This window comes from Dendrobates tinctorius, unplaced genomic scaffold, assembly GCF_039654945.1.
Source record: "Dendrobates tinctorius isolate UK_male_01 unplaced genomic scaffold, ASM3965494v1 ptg000120l, whole genome shotgun sequence".
NCBI classification, from domain to species: Eukaryota; Metazoa; Chordata; class Amphibia; order Anura; family Dendrobatidae; genus Dendrobates; species Dendrobates tinctorius.
In genome coordinates, this window is record NW_027361788.1 from 36,983,534 (window position 1) to 37,005,431 (window position 21,898).

Sequence of the window (21,898 nt, forward strand, 5' to 3'; positions counted from 1 at the left end):
ATTCTGCTCTGTCTAAGAACTCTTCACCTTCCTTAATGATCTTCAACGTAGCTAACCTCTCTTCGAGATTTTGCAAGAAGTATATGGGGCCATTATACTGTATGCAGCATCATGTGGGGCCATTATACTGTATGAAGCATCATGTGGGGCCATTATACTATATAAAGCAGTATATGGGGCCATTATACTGTATGCAGCATCATGTGGGGCCATTATACTGTATGCAGCATCATGTGGGGCCATTATACTGTATGGAGTAGCATATGGGGTCATTATACCGTATGCAGCATCATGTGGGGTCATTATACTGTATGCAGCATCATGTGGGCCCATTATACTGTATGCATCATCATGTGGGGCCATTATACTGTATGGAGCAGTATATGAGGCCATTATACTGTATACGTCATGTGGAGCCATTATACTGTATGCAGCATCATGTGGGGCCATTATACTGTATGCAGCAGTATATGGGGCCATTATACTGTTTGCATCATCATGTGGGGCCATTATACAGTATGGAGCAGTATATGGTGCCATTATACTGTATGTATCATGTGGAGCCATTATACTGTATGCAGCATCATGTGGGGCCATTATACTGTATGGAGCAGTATATGAGGCCATTATACTGTATACATCATGTGGAGCCATTATACTATATGCAGCATCATGTGGGCCATTATACTGTATGCAGCAGTATATGGGGCCATTATACTGTTTGCATCATCATGTGGGGCCATTATACAGTATGGAGCAGTATATGGTGCCATTATACTGTATGTATCATGTGGAGCCATTATACTGTATGCAGCATCATGTGGGGCCTTTATACTGTATGGAGCAGTATATGGGGTCATTATACTGTATGCAGCATCATGTGGGGTCATTATACTGTATGCAGCATCATGTGGGCCCATTATACTGTATGCATCATCATGTGGGGCCATTATACTGTATAGAGCAGTATATGAGGCCATTATACTGTGTACATCATGTGGAGCCATTATACTGTATGCAGCATCATGTGGGGCCATTATACTGTATGAATCAGTATATGGGGCTATTATACTGTATGCAGCATCATGTGGGGCCATTATACTGTATGAAGCATCATGTGGGGCTATTATACTATATGAAGCAGTATATGGGGCCATTATACTGTATGCAGCATCATGTGGGGCCATTATACTGTATGGAGCAGTATATGGGGCCATTATACTGTATGGAGCAGTATATGGGGCCATTATACTGTATGCAGCATCATGTGGGGCCATTATACTGTATGCAGCATCAAGTGGGCCCATTATACTGTATGCAGCATCATGTGGGGCCATTATACTGTATGGAGCAGTATATGAGGCCATTATGCTGTATACATCATGTGGAGCCATTATACTGTATGCAGCATCATGTGGGGCCATTATACTGTATGCAGCAGTATATGGGGCCATTATACTGTTTGCATCATCATGTGGGGCCATTATACTGTATGCAGCATCAAGTGGGCCCATTATACTGTATGCAGCATCATGTGGGGCCATTATACTGTATGAAGCAGTATATGAGGCCATTATGCTGTATACATCATGTGGAGCCATTATACTGTATGCAGCATCATGTGGGGCCATTATACTGTATGCAGCAGTATATGGGGCCATTATACTGTATGCAGCATCATGTGGGGCCATTATACTGTATGCAGCATCAAGTGGGCCCATTATACTGTATGCAGCATCATGTGGGGCCATTATACTGTATGGAGCAGTATATGAGGCCATTATGCTGTATACATCATGTGGAGCCATTATACTGTATGCAGCATCATGTGGGGCCATTATACTGTATGCAGCAGTATATGGGGCCATTATACTGTTTGCATCATCATGTGGGGCCATTATACAGTATGGAGCACTATATGGTGCCGTTATACTGTATGTATCATGTGGAGCCATTATACTGTTTGCAGCATCATGTGGAGCCATTATACTGTATGCAGCATCATGTGGAGCCATAATACTGTATGCAGCATCATATGGGGCCATTATACTGTATGCAGCATCATGTGGGGCCATTATCCTGTATTCAGCATCATGTGGAGCCATTATACTGTAGGCATCATCATGTGGAGCCATTATACAGTATGGAGCATCATATGTGGCAATTTTACTTTTGAATAAAAATCCTCTCCATTCTCAAGAACAGACCTCCACTGCAATTGGTGGCTAGCATATTAGGCTTGGAGTGCAGGGCTTACAAGCTCCTTGCTATAGCATGCTAATGTAGGAGTTGTTTTTCTAATCTAAAACCTCCGTATTCCGGTTATATTGCCGTATTGGCACTTTGCGATAAATAAGTGGGTTTTAGATCGCAGTTTGGGCACTCGGTCTCTAAAAGGTTCACCATCACTGGTATAGTACATCAGTACACAGATTAGTATATGACTGGGATGTAATAAATTGTGTTAGGCGTCAAACGATTCATGTCAGTAGTCACAGTATATCATACATTAGACTTGGGCAAATTGCAGCCTAAGGGCATGTTTCCACGGGCCGGAATCCTTCAGGATTTGCTGCATGCAGCGTCCAATCCACAGCGTCCAGATGTTACAGCATAGTGGATGGGATTTTATGAAATCCCTTCTCCACTATGCATGCACGGCCGCATCTGGAAGCCCTGCATAACCGGACATGCGGCGCGTCTTAATAGACCGCAGCATGTCTATTTATCTTGTGGAGATGGTCAGTCTCCACAAGATAAAATAACCCAGTCTATGAATTGGATGCAGTGATTCCTCATGTGTTCAATGAACACATCCGGAACCACCGCACATACAACAGGGGGCGGCGCTTCGGGCGGAGTGGGGTATCCGCTGTGTCCAAAGCGCAGGGATTCCGGCCCATGGAAACATACCCTAAGGGCTGAAAACGGTGGTCCACATGGCTACACTTCTATGCCCTCCCAGGCCTGCATCCCTCAAGATGCAGACAGCGGTGAAGACATTGGTGGAGCATGCAATAGAAATACTTGGGACTCAGGAAGTTGCAGTGAAAGAAAGCAAATTATGTTTGGCAATCCTTATTATTATTGACGCTTTGGTCCTACATACGGGCTTTCATCAGAACTGACAGCCTTTTAAGATAAGGATGTTTAGACCGCGTGTAGCAGCGCGTTGTAATGCGGCGCTCGTCACTAGCTAATGGCGCAATACCACGTGCTGCTACACACGGTATAAACATCCTTATCTCAAGAGGCAGTCAGTTCTGATGAAAGTCCATATGTAGGACCGAAACATCAACAATAATTATTGCCAAATGAAATTTGCCTTCTTTCACTGCAAATTCCTGAGTGCCAAGTTTTTCTATTGCATTATCTATGAGTTGAAACCCTACTTGGGCACCTCATCTCACAACAAGGAGTGCTGTATATCTTTTCAACACAATACATTGGTGGAGGACAGAGCCGCCGACACTTCTTCCACCAATCAATGTGTGAGACAGACGTCACTTCAAATCTTCTGCTGTGCAAAGACTCTAGGGGAATGGAAGCAAGATGAGTGTGTTTATTTTTTTTTATGTGTATAAGATGTACGCCTATATATAGGAGGCTATGTGAGGGCTCATACTGTATATAGGGACTCATACTGTACATAGAGAGGCTATGTGAGTGCTCATGCTGAATATAGGGGAACATGTGGGGGATCCCACTGTATATAAGGGGCTATGTGGCTGTTCGTACTGTACATAGAGAGGTTATGTGGAGGCTCATACTGTGTCTAGGGGCCTATGTCTGGACTCATACTGTATATAGGGGGCTAAGTGAGGGCTCACACTGAATATAATTGACTTTGAGGGTTCATACTGTGTATAGGAGCTCATACTGTATATAGATAGGCTATGTGAGGGCTCATGCTGTATATAAGAGGCTGTGTGATGACTCATACTGTAGATAGAGAGGTTATGTGGAGGCTCATATTGCATATGGGGCTGTGTGTGGACTCATATTGTACATAGGGGAGATGTCAGCATACTTAAAGGGATCCTGTCACCAGGTTTTTCCCATATAACTTATGACCACCACCTTTCAGCCCCATGTGACAGTGTTATGGAATGCTGTATATATGATGCCCTGTAAGGTAAAAAAAATAGGTTCTATCATACCCACATACGGGGCAGTCCGGTCCGATGGGCGCCGCTGGTCTTTATCCAGTGCCTCCTATCTTCTTGTGATGATGGTCTCCTTCCCTGCTTCGTTTGGATGACATGTCCAACATCATCCATTCATTTCTCACCATCGCACTTCTGCACAGGCAGCAGGCACACTTCTATGTGCCTTATCGAGGGCAAAGCACAGTACTGCAATGCGCATGCGCCAATGCTCTTTGGCCTTTCCCCGCATGTTCTGCCTTCTTCCACGTATGACGCTGTGTGGATTCCAGCATACGGCTAAACACTTCATCCAATCCCAGTAAAAAGACTGTATGGGTGCTTAAGTCTATGTTTATTGGGATGATGTGAACAACAATGGTAGATGATAACGGATGATATAATGGATGAGGTTGGTGAGCACAGTAGTGGATGAGATCGGAGATTGATGAACACAATAGTGGATGAGATTGGAGATTGGTGAACACAATAGTGGATGAGATCGGGTAAAAACTATAAAGAAACAGATAGTACAAAACATCAGTACTGGCAGATAATAACAACAGCAGTAATACAGAGTACTATCATAACAGTAGCAGGTATTATCACAGAGGCTGAGGAATACAACACACAATGCAGTGAAAAGAGATATCTAAACAAACTTAGGCTGCGAGCATTGTGCTAACTGAACAGGGATGTGTCTGTCTAACATGCAATGTAAGAGCATTACAAGGAGCTGAAAATACATTGCAAATATCATGGAGGCTGCATTATGGCCAGCTAACACAGATACATAGCACATATCACATAACTGCATTAAACCGTCACCGGAATCCGCTTGATAGAAGCAGTGATCTTGCAGGGAGCTGGACACATGTGAGTAACTTAGAGATCCGGGAGAAATGGCTACAAGCTTCAAGCCCGGGAAACCTGGAGGGGCGGTTCTAAGCAGAATAACAATTAAAGGGAAAGGATTCTAAATCCATGAACAGAAAAGAGAACAAATATAACATCTAATGGCCACAGTTGGAACAGCACTTAAGAAATGTCTTGCTGCACATGAATGGGCAGAACACCGCACATGTGCAGAACAGCACTTTACTCTTCCCTCGGCAGGGTAGATAGAAGTGCCCCTAACTCCTGCACAGGAGTGCAATGGGGAACACTGTGTGGATGATGTAGGACGTGTCATCCACATGAAGGAGAGCCCCCACATGACCTTTAATATTATATGATATAATTATTTTATTTTAATATGAACTGTAATTAATATGTTAATAATAATATTGAGCAGAATTCATTTCAGCCTTTTGATTTGGCCTCCATGACAGTCGTGGTGTGTCATGTGGCCCCTCTGAAAAATTATTCGCCCATACTATGTGCAGAGACATAAGATGGTATGTACAGGATAATACGTGACTAATGTAATGTCTGATGTCTGTATATCACATACCAGTCATGTATTGCCTGTACAGTATACTTTATGTAATATACCATATGTATAGACATCTGATGTTATATACAGGATAAAGTGTGAACAGTATAATATATGATGTCTGTACTCATAGTACAATATACAAGTAACTTATTATCCAGTACATACCATCTGTTGTCTGTATTTTTCCCATTAACTTTTTTCCCCTAATTCTGTGTAGATGTTAGAGAAGTGTCAGTGTGTTAATCTACTCCCCTAGCGCTGTGTTCTCTGGTATCCAGCACCGCTCTGCTTCTCCTCTGAGTGACGTCTTCACTCTTCAGACTCCGGCTCATGCTGTGCTTTATGTGACCTGGACGGCTCTTCACAATGTAAGCCTATGGATCCTCATTGTGAGCCTCACTGTCACGCGCCAAAGACTTATATTGTAAAAGCCACTTACGGGTCACATAGAGCCCAGCGTGACCTGGAGAGTTTGAATAGCTGTCAGGTGACTTAGAGGAGCGGTGCAACGCTCGACACAGGAGAAGACAGCGACTAGTGAGTACTGTATATCACCACACTGACGCTGCAATCAGTGAGTATATCACCACACTGACGCTGCAATCAGTGAGTATATCACCACACTGACGCTGCAATCAGTGGGTATATTAACACACTGACGCTGCAATCAGTGAGTATATCACCACACTGACACTGCAATCAGTGAGTATATCACCACACTGACGCTGCAATCAGTGAGTATATCACCACACTGACGCTGCAATCAGTGAGTATATCACCACACTGACGCTGCAATCAGTGAGTATATCACCACACTGACGCTGCAATCAGTGGGTATATTACCACACTGACGCTGCAATCAGTGAGTATATCACCACATTGACGCTGCAATCAGTGAGTATATCACCACACTGACACTGCAATCAGTGAGTATATCACCACACTGACACTGCAATCAGTGAGTATATCACCACACTGACGCTGCAATCAGTGAGTATATCACCACACTGACGCTGCAATCAGTGAGTATATCACCACACTGACGCTGCATTCAGTGAGTATATCACCACACTAACGCTGCAATCAGTGGGTATATTAACACACTGACGCTGCAATCAGTGAGTATATCACCACACTGACGCTGCAATCAGTGAGTATATCACCACACTGACGCTGCAATCAGTGGGTATATCACCACACTGACGCTGCAATCAGTGGGTATATCACCACACTGACGCTTCAATCAGTGAGTATATCACCACACTGACGCTGCAATCAGTGGGTATATCACCACACTGACGCTGCAATCAGTGGGTATATCACCACACAGACGCTGCAATCAGTGGGTATATCACCACACTGACGCTGCAATCAGTGGGTATATCACCACACTGACGCTGCAATCAGTGGGTATATCACCACACTGACGCTGCAATCAGTGGGTATATTAACACACTGACGCTGCAATCAGTGAGTATATCACCACACTGACGCTGCAATCAGTGGGTATATTAACACACTGACACTGCAATCAGTGAGTATATCACCACACTGACGCTGCAATCAGTGGGTATATTAACACACTGACGCTGCAATCAGTGGGTATATCACCACACTGATGCTGCAATCAGTGGGTATATCACCACACTGACGCTGCAATCAGTGGGTATATCACCACACTGACGCTGCAATCAGTGGGTATATTAACACACTGACGCTGCAATCAGTGGGTATATCACCACACTGACGCTGCAATCAGTGGGTATATTAACACACTGACGCTGCAATCAGTGGGTATATCACCACACTGACGCTGCAATCAGTGGGTATATCACCACACTGACGCTGCAATCAGTGGGTATATCACCACACTGACGCTGCAATCAGTGGGTATATCACCACACTGACGCTGCAATCAGTGGGTATATTAACACACTGACGCTGCAATCAGTGAGTGTATCACCACACTGACGCTGCAATCAGTGGGTATATCACCACACTGACGCTGCAATCAGTGGGTATATTAACACACTGACACTGCAATCAGTGAGTATATCACCACACTGACGCTGCAATCAGTGGGTATATCACCACACTGACGCTGCAATCAGTGGGTATATCACCACACTGACGCTGCAATCAGTGGGTATATCACCACACTGACGCTGCAATCAGTGGGTATATCACCACACTGACGCTGCAATCAGTGGGTATATTAACACACTGACGCTGCAATCAGTGAGTGTATCACCACACTGACGCTGCAATCAGTGGGTATATTAACACACTGACGCTGCAATCAGTGGGTATATCACCACACTGGCGCTGCAATCAGTGGGTATATCACCACACTGACGCTGCAATCAGTGAGTATATCACCACACTGACGCTGCAATCAGTGGGTATATCACCACACTGACGCTGCAATCAGTGGGTATATTAACACACTGAAACTACACTAAGCTAAAATTTACACAGGTTTAGAGAAAAAAGTTAATGACTGCTTCTTTAGCTGGACTGTTTTGTCGGTTTCACAATAGAGGTGAGCAGATATGAATCAATGCTATGAGGACAACATGCAATTTCCAAGCCACACACTTTTTTTTTCCAACACTGATTTCTGGGCTCTAGACAAATTTCTGCAGTCAGTCTGTGTGTTACGGCAGGTTACGGAATCGTGACAGAGCGCTGTGCACACACTGTCACGATTCCTCTGTATTCCCAGTGCAGTGATGGCAAGTATGAGTTTGCATAGTTATGGTCACGTGACACTGCCGACTAGAGTCTCAGACACCTCTCTGAGTAGCTCACTGGTAGAAATGGATGAGAATCTAGTCGGTATTTGACCACAAATATCCCATCATTGCTCCGGCTTTATCTTTTTATAGCCTTGTAACCTCTACTCCCTTTATGAATCAGCCACAGGTAAACACAGTAAGGATGGGTCGCCGGTAAGGGCTCTTTCACACTTCAGTTTTTTACAATCAGTCACAATCCGCCAGGTTTTGAAAAAAACGGATCCTCTATTTTCTTTTGAGGATCCGTTTTTTTCCCCCATTGACTTCCATTAATGGCGGATTGTGACGGATTGCCGTCCGTTGCATCCGTTTTTTTTGTGGATCCGCCAAAAGTTGCTGTCCGTCACCATCCTCAAAGATTTCAAAACGGAGCTTGCAACGTTTTTTTCTCTGGCGGATCCTCCAGACACTGATTTAACCCGAAATTCTTTCTGGTTGCCGGACAAAATATCTCTCTCTCTCTCTCTTTCTCTCTTTCTCTTTCTCTCTTTCTCTTTCTCTCTTTCTCCTTCTCTCTCTCTCCTTTTCTCTCTCTCCTCTCTCTCTCCTTCTCTCTCTCTCCTTCTCTCTCTCTCCTTCTCTGGCTGCGATTCCTTTAAAATTCTTCATTTGTCGGATCCGTCAAAAAAAACGGACAGGTGGCATGCGTTGTCATCAGTACTAAAACGGATCCGCCATCCGTCCTTTTGGCGGATTTGACTGATGCAAAAAAACTGAAGTGTGAAAGAGGCCTAATGGGCCACTGCTGTGTGCTTGCCCCCCAGGCCAAAATTTGCCAACCAGCCCCTGCAGAGGGTGATCAGTCACATAACATATTGAGAATGGTAGATGCTGTATTAACTATAAATAGGTGTTACATGTCATTGTGATCCTGTCTGTGATGACAATGAGACTGCTGAGAAGTGTTACATAACAGGAAGTGTCAGCCTATTATGAAGTTCAGTGGTCAGAAAGAAACTGTCAGATATCAGGATCCATACATTTATAAATATCATGTAAAAAAAAGTATATTCTTATTTATTTTTCAGCAAGTCTACATTTTCTTCTTTGGTACCGTGAATTTATTTGTATTATTATTTTATATTAATTTTGCAATTTTTTTTCCATTTCCTAGAGTTTCTGGAACTCTGATACAATGTTCAAATCCAAAAAGAAGATCTTATTATGGTGGCCATTGGTGATGACTTTCAGCTTTTTGCTGTTTTTTCTGAAGAAAAAAAGTGTCCATGCAGTGCTGCCAAATGTAGCACAGATACAATTACAGCCCTGGAAAACAACAGGACCTTCATTATATCATCCTACTATGACAACAAAGATAACAAGAAGCCCATGGTGCAGATCCTCAGCATTATACACCATCAGGAGGTGAAGGAGCTTTACTGCTACTTCTGCTGCTCCACAGACAAAAGTGTGAAGGTTTCCAAGGCACACATAGACATGCACAGTGATTGCTATGGCTTTCCCTATGTCACAACAGACCTTTTATGTGAGGAGCCACCAGGCTGTCATCCTCAGTATTTGTCTGTCCACACAACTCCTTCAGGAGAAATGACACAACTACCTCTATTCCAAATCCAAAACAGACATTTGAAACCATTTTCTGCTAGTTTTACTGTCTGCATTTCCACCATGTTTGGGAATTACAGCAATGTCTTACAGTTCATTCAGACCATGGAGATACTGTATACCAGATCCTGGGAGCACAACGGGTTATCATCTACCTTAACAATTGCAGGACACAAATAGAAAAAGCTATGCAGTATTATATTGCAAGAGGAATCCTTGAGGTGGTAGATTGGCCGATCGAGCATTATCTCAGGCCGGGCAAAGCATGGCACTATTCAATCGATCCCAAAGATATAGGTTATTATGGTCAGCTGGCAACACTCAATGACTGCATTTACAGGAATATGTACAGGACAAGGTTTGTGCTCCTTAATGATATTGATGAGATCATCTTGCCATTCTCACACATGTCCTGGGACACCATGATGAAAAGCCTTCAACAACAGAAGCCAAACGTTTGCATTTTTTTTATTTGAAATTCATATTTTCCCTCAGATTGCACCAATTAATCTAACCTTCTCTAATATTTCATCATGGAAAGGCATCCCTGGACATAACATACTCCAATATGTCCGACGGGAACCAGACAGACCAAATTATTTCAATGCTCGGAAGATGATTGTGGATCCCCAGAAGGTCATCCAAACGTCTGTTCACTCAGTTTTAAAAGGTTATGGTGACCATGTGGAAGTCTCTCTGGAGACAGCCCTGGTTTACCACTGCAGAGGACCTCTTCAGAGGGACTTACCAAAGACCTCATTAATAGAAGACAAGACTATATGGAAACATAATGCCTCTCTTATCAGAAATGTTAATGAAGTTCTGGGTGAAATATCTTTCCAGTGATAAAATCATCCTCACTGGTGCTGCCTTTTGTAGATGTATTGACAATTGTCCGAAAGATGGTGTGCACTGCAGGAGTGAAAATGGGTTTAAGGAAAGCAAAGACTAAAAAGACACTCCTTTATTTGACCCTCCCATAGTAGACTATGAATATACTGTATATTACCTGCTTTTCTTACTTTTTAATGATATTGTTTGTTACTTGTTGGCTATTAAGCACATTTTATCACTTTGTGTTCTGCTCTCATCTTGATATATGGAATTCTGTTTTTTCAATGGTGCCTTGATCATTGAGGTAAATGGGAACTGTGTAAACAGAATTAAATCAACTTCTTTTATAACCGCTGTTGGTGGACAAGATTTTATCATGATTACACTTAAAACTTTTCAAAGGTTCATGAAGATATGTAAAAGATTTTGATTGGTGGGGGTATTTCTATTGCGTCCATCTTTAATTTTAGAGAACAGCATTTTAGTTATGGATGGGGGGTTTCATCAAAACTTCTTACAGGTTTCTTTGACATGTCAAAAGTGCAGTTATGCTTTACACATCTTTTTTCTTATTTTTCTTTCTTAAATCATTTCATTCCAGGGTTTTGTTTTGCTGACGTAGCTGTAGTTTTTCATGGCTCCATTTTTGAGTACCGGTAGCATTCTGTCTAGAGGTGAGCGAACCTTTCAAGGTTCTCTGGACATACTCGAACATCACTGAATTCAATGGGAGGCAAAACCAAACTCATAGCCAACACATTCAGGGGGGTGAAAAAGCTGCCAAAATACCGTAGCTAAAATTAGGGACACAAATTAAAAGTGGCATTAATTGACCCATCAATTGCGCTATAAATAAATGATTAAAAAAGAAGTGATATGGGTTCCACTGTATTTTTGACAACTAGCTAGGCAAAACTGACAGCTGAGGGCTGCAACCATTAGCTGTCAGAGTTATCAAGGCTGGTTATCAATAATAGAGGTGTCCCCATGCTGTTTTTTAAAATTACTTAAATAAATAATTTTAAAAAACGGCATGTGGTCACCCTATTTTTCGACAACCAGTTAGCCTAAAAATAGCAGCCCGCAGCTGCCCCAGAAAAGGCGCATCTATTAACCCCTTTCTGACATATGACATACTATCCCATCCATGTGCCCTGGGCCTTAATGTACATTGACGGGATAGTACGTGATCGCGATCAGCTGTGCTCACGGGGGAGCACAGCTGATCGCGGCCGGGTGTCAGCTGATTATCACAGACTGCTCCAGGCACTTTAATCCCCTGCACACTGCGATCAATCATGATTGCAGTATTCCGGTAGCATAGGAAAGCATCGCGCAGGGAGGGGGCTCCCTGCGTGCTTCCCTGAGACCCTCAGAACAATGCGATGTGATCACATTGTTCCGAGGGCCTCCTTCCTGCAGGACCCCAGATCCAAGATGGCCGCGGGGTCTTTCCGGGTCCTGCAGGGAGCAGGCTTCTCAGTGCCTGCTGAGAGCAGACGCTGAGAAGCCTCCTACACTGCCTGTCAGATCGCTGATCTGACACAGTGCTCTGCAGTGCCAGATCAGCGATCTGATATAATACAGTGTTGTCCCAACTTTGGGACAAAGTAAAAAAGTGAAAAAAAATGTGCAAAAAATTTTTTAAAAAAATCCTAAAGAAAAAAATATATACTGTATATATTTGGGTTGAGTTAGAATCATAGAATCATAGAATCGTAGAGTTGGAAGGGACCTCCTGGGCCATCTGGTCCAACCCCCTGCTCAAAGCAGGATTCGCTAAATCATCCCAGTTAGATGTCTGTCCAGCCTCTGTTTGAAGACTTCCATTGAAGGAGAACTCACCACTTCTCGTGGCAGCCTGTTCCACTCATTGATCACTCTAACTGTCATAAAGTTTTTTCTAATATCTAATCTGTGTCTCCTCCCATTCAGCTTCATCCCATTGCTTCTAGTCTTTCCTTGTGCAAATGAGAATAAAGTTGATCCTTCTACAATGTGACAGCCCTTTAGATATTTGTAGACAGCTATTAAGTCTCCTCTCAGTCTTCTCTTTTGCAAACTAAACATTCCCAAATCCTGCAACCTTTCCTCATAAGACAGGGTTTGCAGACCGGTCACCATTCTGGTCGCTCTTTTCTGAACTTGCTCCAGTTTGTTGATGTCTTTTTTAAAATGTGGTGCCCAAAATTGGACACAATATTCCAGATGAGGTCTGACCAAAGAGGAGTAGAGGGAAATAATTACTTCACGTGATCTAGACTGTATGCTTCTGTTAATACATCCTAGAATTGCATTTGCCTTTTTTGCTGCTGCATCACACTGTTGACTCATATTCAGTCTGTGATCTATTAGTATACCCAAGTCTTTTTCACATGTGCTGTCACTTAGCCCTATTCCTCCCATTCTATATATGCTTTTTTCATTTTTATTGCCCAGATGTAGTACTTTGCATTTCTCCCTGTTAAAAACCATTCTGTTAGTTGCTGCCCACTTCTCCAGTTTATTTAAATCTTTTTGAATCCTCTCTCTCTCTTCTCTAGTATTAGCTATCCCTCCTAGCTTTGTGTCATCAGCAAATTTAATCAGTTTACCCTCAATTCCTTCATCTAAATCGTTGATAAAGATGTTGAAAAATACAGGGCCCAGGACAGAGCCCTGTGGTACCCCACTTGAGACATTCTTCCAACTGGATGTGCAGCCATTTACGACCACTCTTTGGGTCCGATCACTAAGCCAGTTATGAATCCACCTAACAGTTGCCTTGTCCATTCCATACTTAGTCATTTTTTCAATAAGGATTGTATGAGAGACTTTGTCAAATGCTTTGCTGAAGTCAAGATATACTATATCTACAGCATTTCCTTGATCCACCCAATCAGTAATATCGTCATAGAAGGAAATTAAATTAGTCTGACATGACTTATTAGTTACAAACCCATGCTGACTCTGTTTAATCACTTCATTCTTATCCAAGTATTGACATACATGTTGTTTAATAATTTGTTCAAAGATCTTTCCTGGTATAGAAGTCAGACTCACCGGCCTATAGTTGCCTGGGTCCACCTTCTTCCCCTTTTTGAAGATAGGAACAACATTTGCTCTTCTCTAGTCTTCTGGCACTTCTCCTGTTCTCCAAGAATTTTCAAAGATTATGGAGAGGGGTTCAAAAATTTCTTCTGCTATCTCCTTCAGTACTCTGGGGTGTAATTCATCTGGACCTGGAGACTTGAATTCATTTAGGTTAGCTAAGTGTTTCCTCACTATCTTTCTGTTTATAGATATCCTGGATTCTTCTATTCCCTTAATAGGACAGTGAATAACAGTTGATGTTACATTTCCTTTCTGAGAGAAAACAGATGCAAAATAAGAATTTAAAAGTTCAGCCTTCTCAACATACTGTCTTACCATTTCATCATTTTCATCCTGTAAAAATCCTATAGCATCTTTGACTTTTCTTTTACTTTTGACATATCCCCAAAATCCTTTATTATTGCTTTTGACATCTCTTGCAAGTCTCAATTCATTTTCAGCTTTATATAATCTGATTTGTGCCCTGCAGGTTCTGCAGACAGCATTATATTCTTCTTTAGATATGCCTCCCTCTTTCCATTTTATAAACATTTTTTTCTTCCTTTTTAGCACGTGCTTAAGTTCTGTGTTCATCCATCCTGGTTTCCTTAAATGCTTCCTATTCTTCCCTCTTTTCGGAATTGTTAACAACTGTGCTCTGAGAATTTCATTTTTCAAGATTTCCCATCCTTCCTGGACATTTTTGTCTTTAAGGATATCCAGCCATTGGACCCCTCCAATTCTCTTTCTGAATCCCTTAAAATCTGCCTTTCTGAAATCTAACCTTGACGTCTGAGTCTTCACAGGTCTTCCGCCTCTAGTTATGAGTTGGTATGCTGCATCAACTATTTAGTATTTACCATGTTAAATAATGTTGTCATCTGTATGCATATTACCTATGGTTTATTCTAAAGCGGGGTTTCAAACTTAATTTACCCGGGGGCCGCTAGAGGTAGAATCTGGGTGAGGCTGGGCCACATCAGGTTTTCCACAAGAAAAGCTCTTACAAAAACATTCCAATGTTATCAAATGCCTTTATTTTTTCATCTTATTTTGTGTTAAAAAATAAAAATAAATTGACAAAATCATAAGAAAAAAATAAACCAATCAGTAATAAAAAAAATAAAATGAAAATGATAATACAGCAGATATAGAAGACTGAAGAAACCACATATAGTTGCTGACTAGAGAAATGTAATTATTAGAGTTGAGCGAAACGGGTCAAAAAATTTCAAAAGTCGCCGACTTTTGGCAAAGTCGGGTTTCATGAAACGAAACCCGACCCTAGGATGAGGTCGGCCACGAGGTCGGCGACTTACGCGCCAAAGTCGCGTTTCAAAAGATTGTTTTGCGCTCTTTTTCAGCCAATCAGGATCCACTGACACTGTGGGCAACGTGATGACATAGGCAGGGGTCACCACCATGTTTCAGAAGGGCATGCAAGTGATTGGCTTCCTTTGGTGGGCGTCACAGGGGGTATAAAAGGGCGTGCACGCTGACCGCCATCTTACTTCTGCCGATCTCAGTATAGGGAGAGGTTGCTGCTGATTCTGTAGGGAGAGCGTTAGGCAGGGAAGAAGACAAAAAAACTGCTTCTGCTGCTAGCGATTTGGCCTGCACAACACACCAGTCACTGTGTGTGCAGTGCAAGGGGAGGCTATATAGTGGTGTATCAGTGGTGTTGGTTGTTGGGCTGCATTCTAAGGCTTCCTGACATTCCTGCATTGCTGTTTACCCACTGCTCCGCAAACTGTTTTTTTAAAAGCAATCCAATCTCCCTTATCCTCTCGTCACTTTTGTCACAGCTGTGCCATCGAGCCTGTGACATAGCGCTCAGATATCAGTGGGCCTCACACAATCCAAAAGTGTCCAGTGTCCACAAGTGTCTGCAGAAATTCAAAATCTCCCTTATCCTCTCGTCACTTTTGTCACAGCTGTGCCATCGAGCCTGTGACATAGCGCTCAGATATCAGTGGGCCTCACACAATCCAAAAGTGTCCAGTGTCCACAAGTGTCTGCAGAAATTCAAAATCTCCCTTATCCTCTCGTCACTTTTGTCACAGCTGTGCCATCGAGCCTGTGACATAGCGCTCAGATATCAGTGGCCCTCACACAATCCAAAAGTGTCCAGTGTCCACAAGTGTCTGCAGAAGTTCAAAATCTCCCTTATTCTCTCGTCACTTTTGTCAAAGCTGTGCCATCGAGCCTGTGACATAGCGCTCAGATATCAGTGGGCCTCACACAATCCAAAAGTGTCCAGTGTCCACAAGTGTCTGCAGAAATTCAAAATCTCCTTTATCCTCTAGTCACTTTGGTCACAGCTGTGCCATCGAGCCTGTCACATAGCGCTCAGATATTCATTGGGCCTCACACAATCCAAAAGTGTCCAGTGTCCACAAGTGTGTGCAGAAATTCAAAATCTCCCTTATCCTCTAGTCACTTTTGTCACAGCTGTGCCATCGAGCCTGTGACTAGCGCTCAGATATCAGTGGGCCTCACACAATCCAAAAGTGTCCAGTGTCCACAAGTGTCTGCAGAAATTCAAAATCTCCCTTATCCTCTCGTCACTTTTGTCACAGCTGTGCCATTGAGCCTGTCACATAGCGTTCAGATATCAGTGGCCCTCACACAATCCAAAAGTGTCCAGTGTCCACAAGTGTCTGCAGAAATTCAAAATCTCCCTTATCCTCTCGTCACTTTTGTCACAGCTGTGCCATCGAGCCTGTGATATAGCGCTCAGATATCAGTGGGCCTCACACAATCCAAAAGTGTCCAGTGTCCACAAGTGTCTGGAGAAATTCAAAATCTCCTTTATCCTCTAGTCACTTTGGTCACAGCTGTGCCATCGAGCCTGTCACATAGCGCTCAGATATTCATTGGGCCTCACGCAATCCAAAAGTGTCCAGTGTCCACAAGTGTCTGCAGAAATTCAAAATCTCCCTTATCCTCTCGTCACTTTTGTCACAGCTGTGCCATCGAGCCTGTGACATAGCGCTCAGATATCAGTGGGCCTCACACAATCCAAAAGTGTCCAGTGTCCACAAGTGTCTGCAGAAATTCAAAATCTCCCTTATCCTCTCGTCACTTTTGTCACAGCTGTGCCATCGAGCCTGTCACATAGCGCTCAGATATCAGTGGCCCTCACACAATCCAAAAGTGTCCAGTGTCCACAAGTGTCTGCAGAAATTCAAAATCTCCCTTATCCTCTTGTCACTTCTGTCACAGCTGTGCCATCGAGCCTGTGACATAGCGCTCAGATATCAGTGAGCCTCACACAATCCAAAAGTGTCCAGTGTCCACAAGTGTGTGCAGAAATTCAAAATCTCCCTTATCCTCTAGTCACTTTTGTCACAGCTGTGCCATCGAGCCTGTGACATAGCGCTCAGATATCAGTGGCCCTCACACAATCCAAAAGTGTCCAGTGTCCACAAGTGACTGCAGAAATTCAAAATCTCCCTTATCCTCTCGTCACTTTTGTCACAGCTGTGCCATCGAGCCTGTGACATAGCGCTCAGATATCAGTGGGCCTCACACAATCCAAAAGTGTCCAGTGTCCACAAGTGTCTGCAGAAATTGAAAATCTCCCTTATCCTCTCGTCACTTTTGTCACAGCTGTGCCATCGAGCCTGTGACATAGCGCTCAGATATCAGTGGGCCTCACACAATCCAAAAGTGTCCAGTGTCCACAAGTGTCTGCAGAAATTAAAATCTCCCTTATCCTCTCGTCACTTTTGTCACAGCTGTGCCATCGAGCCTGTCACATAGCGCTCAGATATCAGTGGGCCTCACACAATCCAAAAGTGTCCAGTGTCCACAAGTGTCTGCAGAAATTCAAAATCTCCCTTATCCTCTCGTCTCTTTTGTCACAGCTGTGCCATCGAGCCTGTGATATAGCGCTCAGATATCAGTGGCCCTCACACAATCCAAAAGTGTCCAGTGTCCACAAGTGTCTGCAGAAATTCAAAATCTCCCTTATCCTCTCGTCACTTTTGTCACAGCTGTGCCATCGAACCTGTGACATAGCGCTCAGATATCAGTGGGCCTCACACAATCCAAAAGCGTCCAGTGTCCACAAGTGTGTGCAGAAATTCAAAATCTCCTTTATCCTCTAGTCACTTTGGTCACAGCTGTGCCATCGAGCCTGTCACATAGCGCTCAGATATTCATTGGGCCTCACACAATCCAAAAGTGTCCAGTGTCCACAAGTGTGTGCAGAAATTCAAAATCTCCCTTATCCTCTAGTCACTTTTGTCACAGCTGTGCCATCGAGCCTGTGACATAGCGCTCAGATATCAGTGGGCCTCACACAATCCAAAAGTTTCCAGTGTCCACAAGTGTGTGCAGAAATTCAAAATCTCCTTTATCCTCTAGTCACTTTGGTCACTGCTGTGCCATCGAGCCTGTCACATAGCGCTCAGATATTCATTGGGCCTCACGCAATCCAAAAGTGTCCAGTGTCCACAAGTGTCTGCAGAAATTCAAAATCTCCCTTATCCTCTCGTGACTTTTGTCACAGCTGTGCCATCGAGCCTGTCACATAGCGCTCAGATATCAGTGGCCCTCACACAATCCAAAAGTGTCCAGTGTCCACAAGTGTCTGCAGAAATTCAAAATCTCCCTTATCCTCTCGTCACTTTTGTCACAGCTGTGCCATCGAGCCTGTCACATAGCGCTCAGATATACATTGGGCCTCACACAATCCAAAAGTGTCCAGTGCCCACAAGTGTGTGCAGAAATTCAAAATCTCCCTTATCCTCTAGTCACTTTTGTCACAGCTGTGCCATCGAGCCTGTGACATAGCGCTCAGATATCAGTGGGCCTCACACAATCCAAAAGTGTCCAGTGTCCACAAGTGTCTGCAGAAATTCAAAATCTCCCTTATCCTCTCGTCACTTTTGTCACAGCTGTGCCATCGAGCCTGTCACATAGCACTCAGATATCAGTGGCCCTCACACAATCCAAAAGTGTCCAGTGTCCACAAGTGTCTGCAGAAATTCAAAATCTCCCTTATCCTCTTGTCACTTTTGTCACAGATGTGCCATCGAGCCTGTGACATAGCGCTCAGATATCAGTGGGCCTCACACAATCCAAAAGTGTCCAGTGTCCACAAGTGTGTGCAGAAATTCAAAATCTCCCTTATCTTCTAGTCACTTTTGTCACAGCTGTGCCATCGAGCCTGTGACATAGCGCTCAGATATCAGTGGCCCTCACACAATCCAAAAGTGTCCAGTGTCCACAAGTGACTGCAGAAATTCAAAATCTCCCTTATCCTCTCGTCACTTTTGTCACAGCTGTGCCATCGAGCCTGTGACATAGCGCTCAGATATCAGTGGGCCTCACACAATCCAAAAGTGTCCAGTGTCCACAAGTGTCTGCAGAAATTCAAAATCTCCTTTATCCTCTAGTCACTTTGGTCACAGCTGTGCCATCGAGCCTGTCCCATAGCGCTCAGATATTCATTGGGCCTCACACAATCCAAAAGTGTCCAGTGTCCACAAGTGTGTGCAGAAATTCAAAATCTCCCTTATCCTCTAGTCACTTTTGTCACAGCTGTGCCATCGAGCCTGTGACATAGCGCTCAGATATCAGTGGGCCTCACACAATCCAAAAGTGTCCAGTGTCCACATGTGTCTGCAGAAATTCAAAATCTCCCTTATCCTCTAGTCACTTTTGTCACAGCTGTGCCATCGAGCCTGTGACATAGCGCTCAGATATCAGTGGGCCTCACACAATCCAAAAGTGTCCAGTGTCCACAAGTGTCTGCAGAAATTCAAAATCTCCCTTATCCTCTCGTCACTTTTGTCACAGCTGTGCCATCGAGCCTGTGACATAGCGCTCAGATATCAGTGGGCCTCACACAATCCAAAAGTGTCCAGTGTCCACAAGTGTCTGCAGAAATTCAAAATCTCCCTTATCCTCTCGTCACTTTTGTCACAGCTGTGCCATCGAGCCTGTGACATAGCGCTCAGATATCAGTGGGCCTCACACAATCCAAAAGTGTCCAGTGTCCACAAGTGTGTGCAGAAATTCAAAATCTCCCTTATCCTCTAGTCACTTTTGTCACAGCTGTGCCATCGAGCCTGTGACATAGCGCTCAGATATCAGTGGGCCTCACACAATCCAAAAGTGTCCAGTGTCCACAAGTCTCTGCAGAAATTCAAAATCTCCCTTATCCTCTCGTCACTTTTGTCACAGCTGTGCCATCGAGCCTGTCACATAGCGCTCAGATATCAGTGGGCCTCACACAATCCAAAAGTGTCCAGTGTCCACAAGTGTCTGCAGAAATTCAAAATCTCCCTTATCCTCTCGTCTCTTTTGTCACAGCTGTGCCATCGAGCCTGTGACATAGCGCTCAGATATCAGTGGGCCTCACTCAATCCAAAAGTGTCCAGTGTCCACAAGTGTCTGCAGAAATTCAAAATCTCCTTTATCCTCTAGTCACTTTGGTCACAGCTGTGCCATCGAGCCTGTCACATAGCGCTCAGATATTCATTGGGCCTCACACAATCCAAAAGTGTCCAGTGTCCACAAGTGTGTGCAGAAATTCAAAATCTCCCTTATCCTCTCGTGACTTTTGTCACAGCTGTGCCATCGAGCCTGTGACATAGCGCTCAGATATCAGTGGGCCTCACACAATCCAAAAGTGTCTAGTGTCCACAAGTGTCTGCAGAAGTTCAAAATCTCCCTTATCCTCTCGTCACTTTTGTCACAGCTGTGCCATCGAGCCTGTCACATAGCGCTCAGATATCAGTGGCCCTCACCCAATCCAAAAGTGTCCAGTGTCCACAAGTGTCTGCAGAAATTCAAAATCTCCCTTTTCCTCTCGTCACTTTTGTCACAGCTGTGCCATCGAGCCTGTGACATAGCGCTCAGATACCAGTGGGCCTCACACAATCCAGAAGTGTCCAGTGTCCACAAGTGTGTGCAGAAATTCAAATTCTCCCTTATCCTCTAGTCACTTTTGTCACAGCTGTGCCATCGAGCCAGTGACATAGCGCTCAGATATCAGTGGGCCTCACACAATCCAAAAGTGTCCAGTGTCCACAAGTGTCTGCAGAAATTCAAAATCTCCCTTATCCTCTCGTCACTTTTGTCACAGCTGTGCCATCGAGCCTGTGACATAGCGCTCAGATATCAGTGGGCCTCACACAATCCAAAAGTGTCCAGTGTCCACAAGTCTCTGCAGAAATTCAAAATCTCCCCTGTCCTATAGACACCTTGTACCTTGTTTTACATTACTATATAGTTTGTTGGATTTTGTCTACATTTCTACCAAAAATGAGGAAGGCTGGTGGAAGAGGCCGTGGAATTGGGCGGGGGTTGGCAGCTGGTAATGATGGTGTTGGTGGTGGATCTGATGGTAGTGGCAAGAGCAAAATAGGACCGAATGCAGGAGGTGTTGAGCCTGCGTCATCGTCTGGCTACATAAGGCCTCGAACGCTTAGTTTTCTAGGAGTTGGCAAACCGCTTTTAAAGCCAGAGCATCAGGAAAAAGTTTTGTCTTACATTGCTGACTCAGCCTCCAGCTCTATCGCCTCCTCTTCTTCAGTTGTAAAAAGTAAAAGCACTGAGTCGTCATTGGAGGCTCATGTTCATGAACCACACCTTTTCTTGTGTCCTTCACCCCAACCAAGATTGAAGGATGACGCAGGCCATACTACTGATTACTCCATGGAGCTGTTTTCACATACCATGCCTGGATTATCAAGTGAAATGGTGAATTACCCAGGCCAAGATGAATCTGACATGGAGTGCACTGATGCACAGCCGCTGATGGATGATTCTGCTGGTACATTCACTCAGAGCACTACATTGTCCTCGCAGTGTACAGAGCCAGATTCTGACCCTGATGAGACTCAGGTGCCCCTTCCCGCACACTATACCACCATACACGGTGACACAGAGGAAGGTGCACATGACATAGAAGAGGAGGTGATGGATGACCCAGTTGTTGACCCAGATTGGCATCCATTGGGGGAAGAGGGTGCTGCTTCCAATAGCTCAGATGAGGAGCATCCACAGCAGACATCGACATCGCAACAGCT

The 21,898-nt window shown here is 44.0% G+C and overlaps 1 pseudogene; it reads left to right on the forward strand.

The window, feature by feature from the left end:
- The first annotated feature begins 9,525 nt into the window (after positions 1-9,525).
- On the forward strand, positions 9,526-11,120 carry LOC141046784 (beta-1,4-galactosyltransferase galt-1-like; annotated as a pseudogene).
- Positions 11,121-21,898: the final 10,778 nt, after the last annotated feature.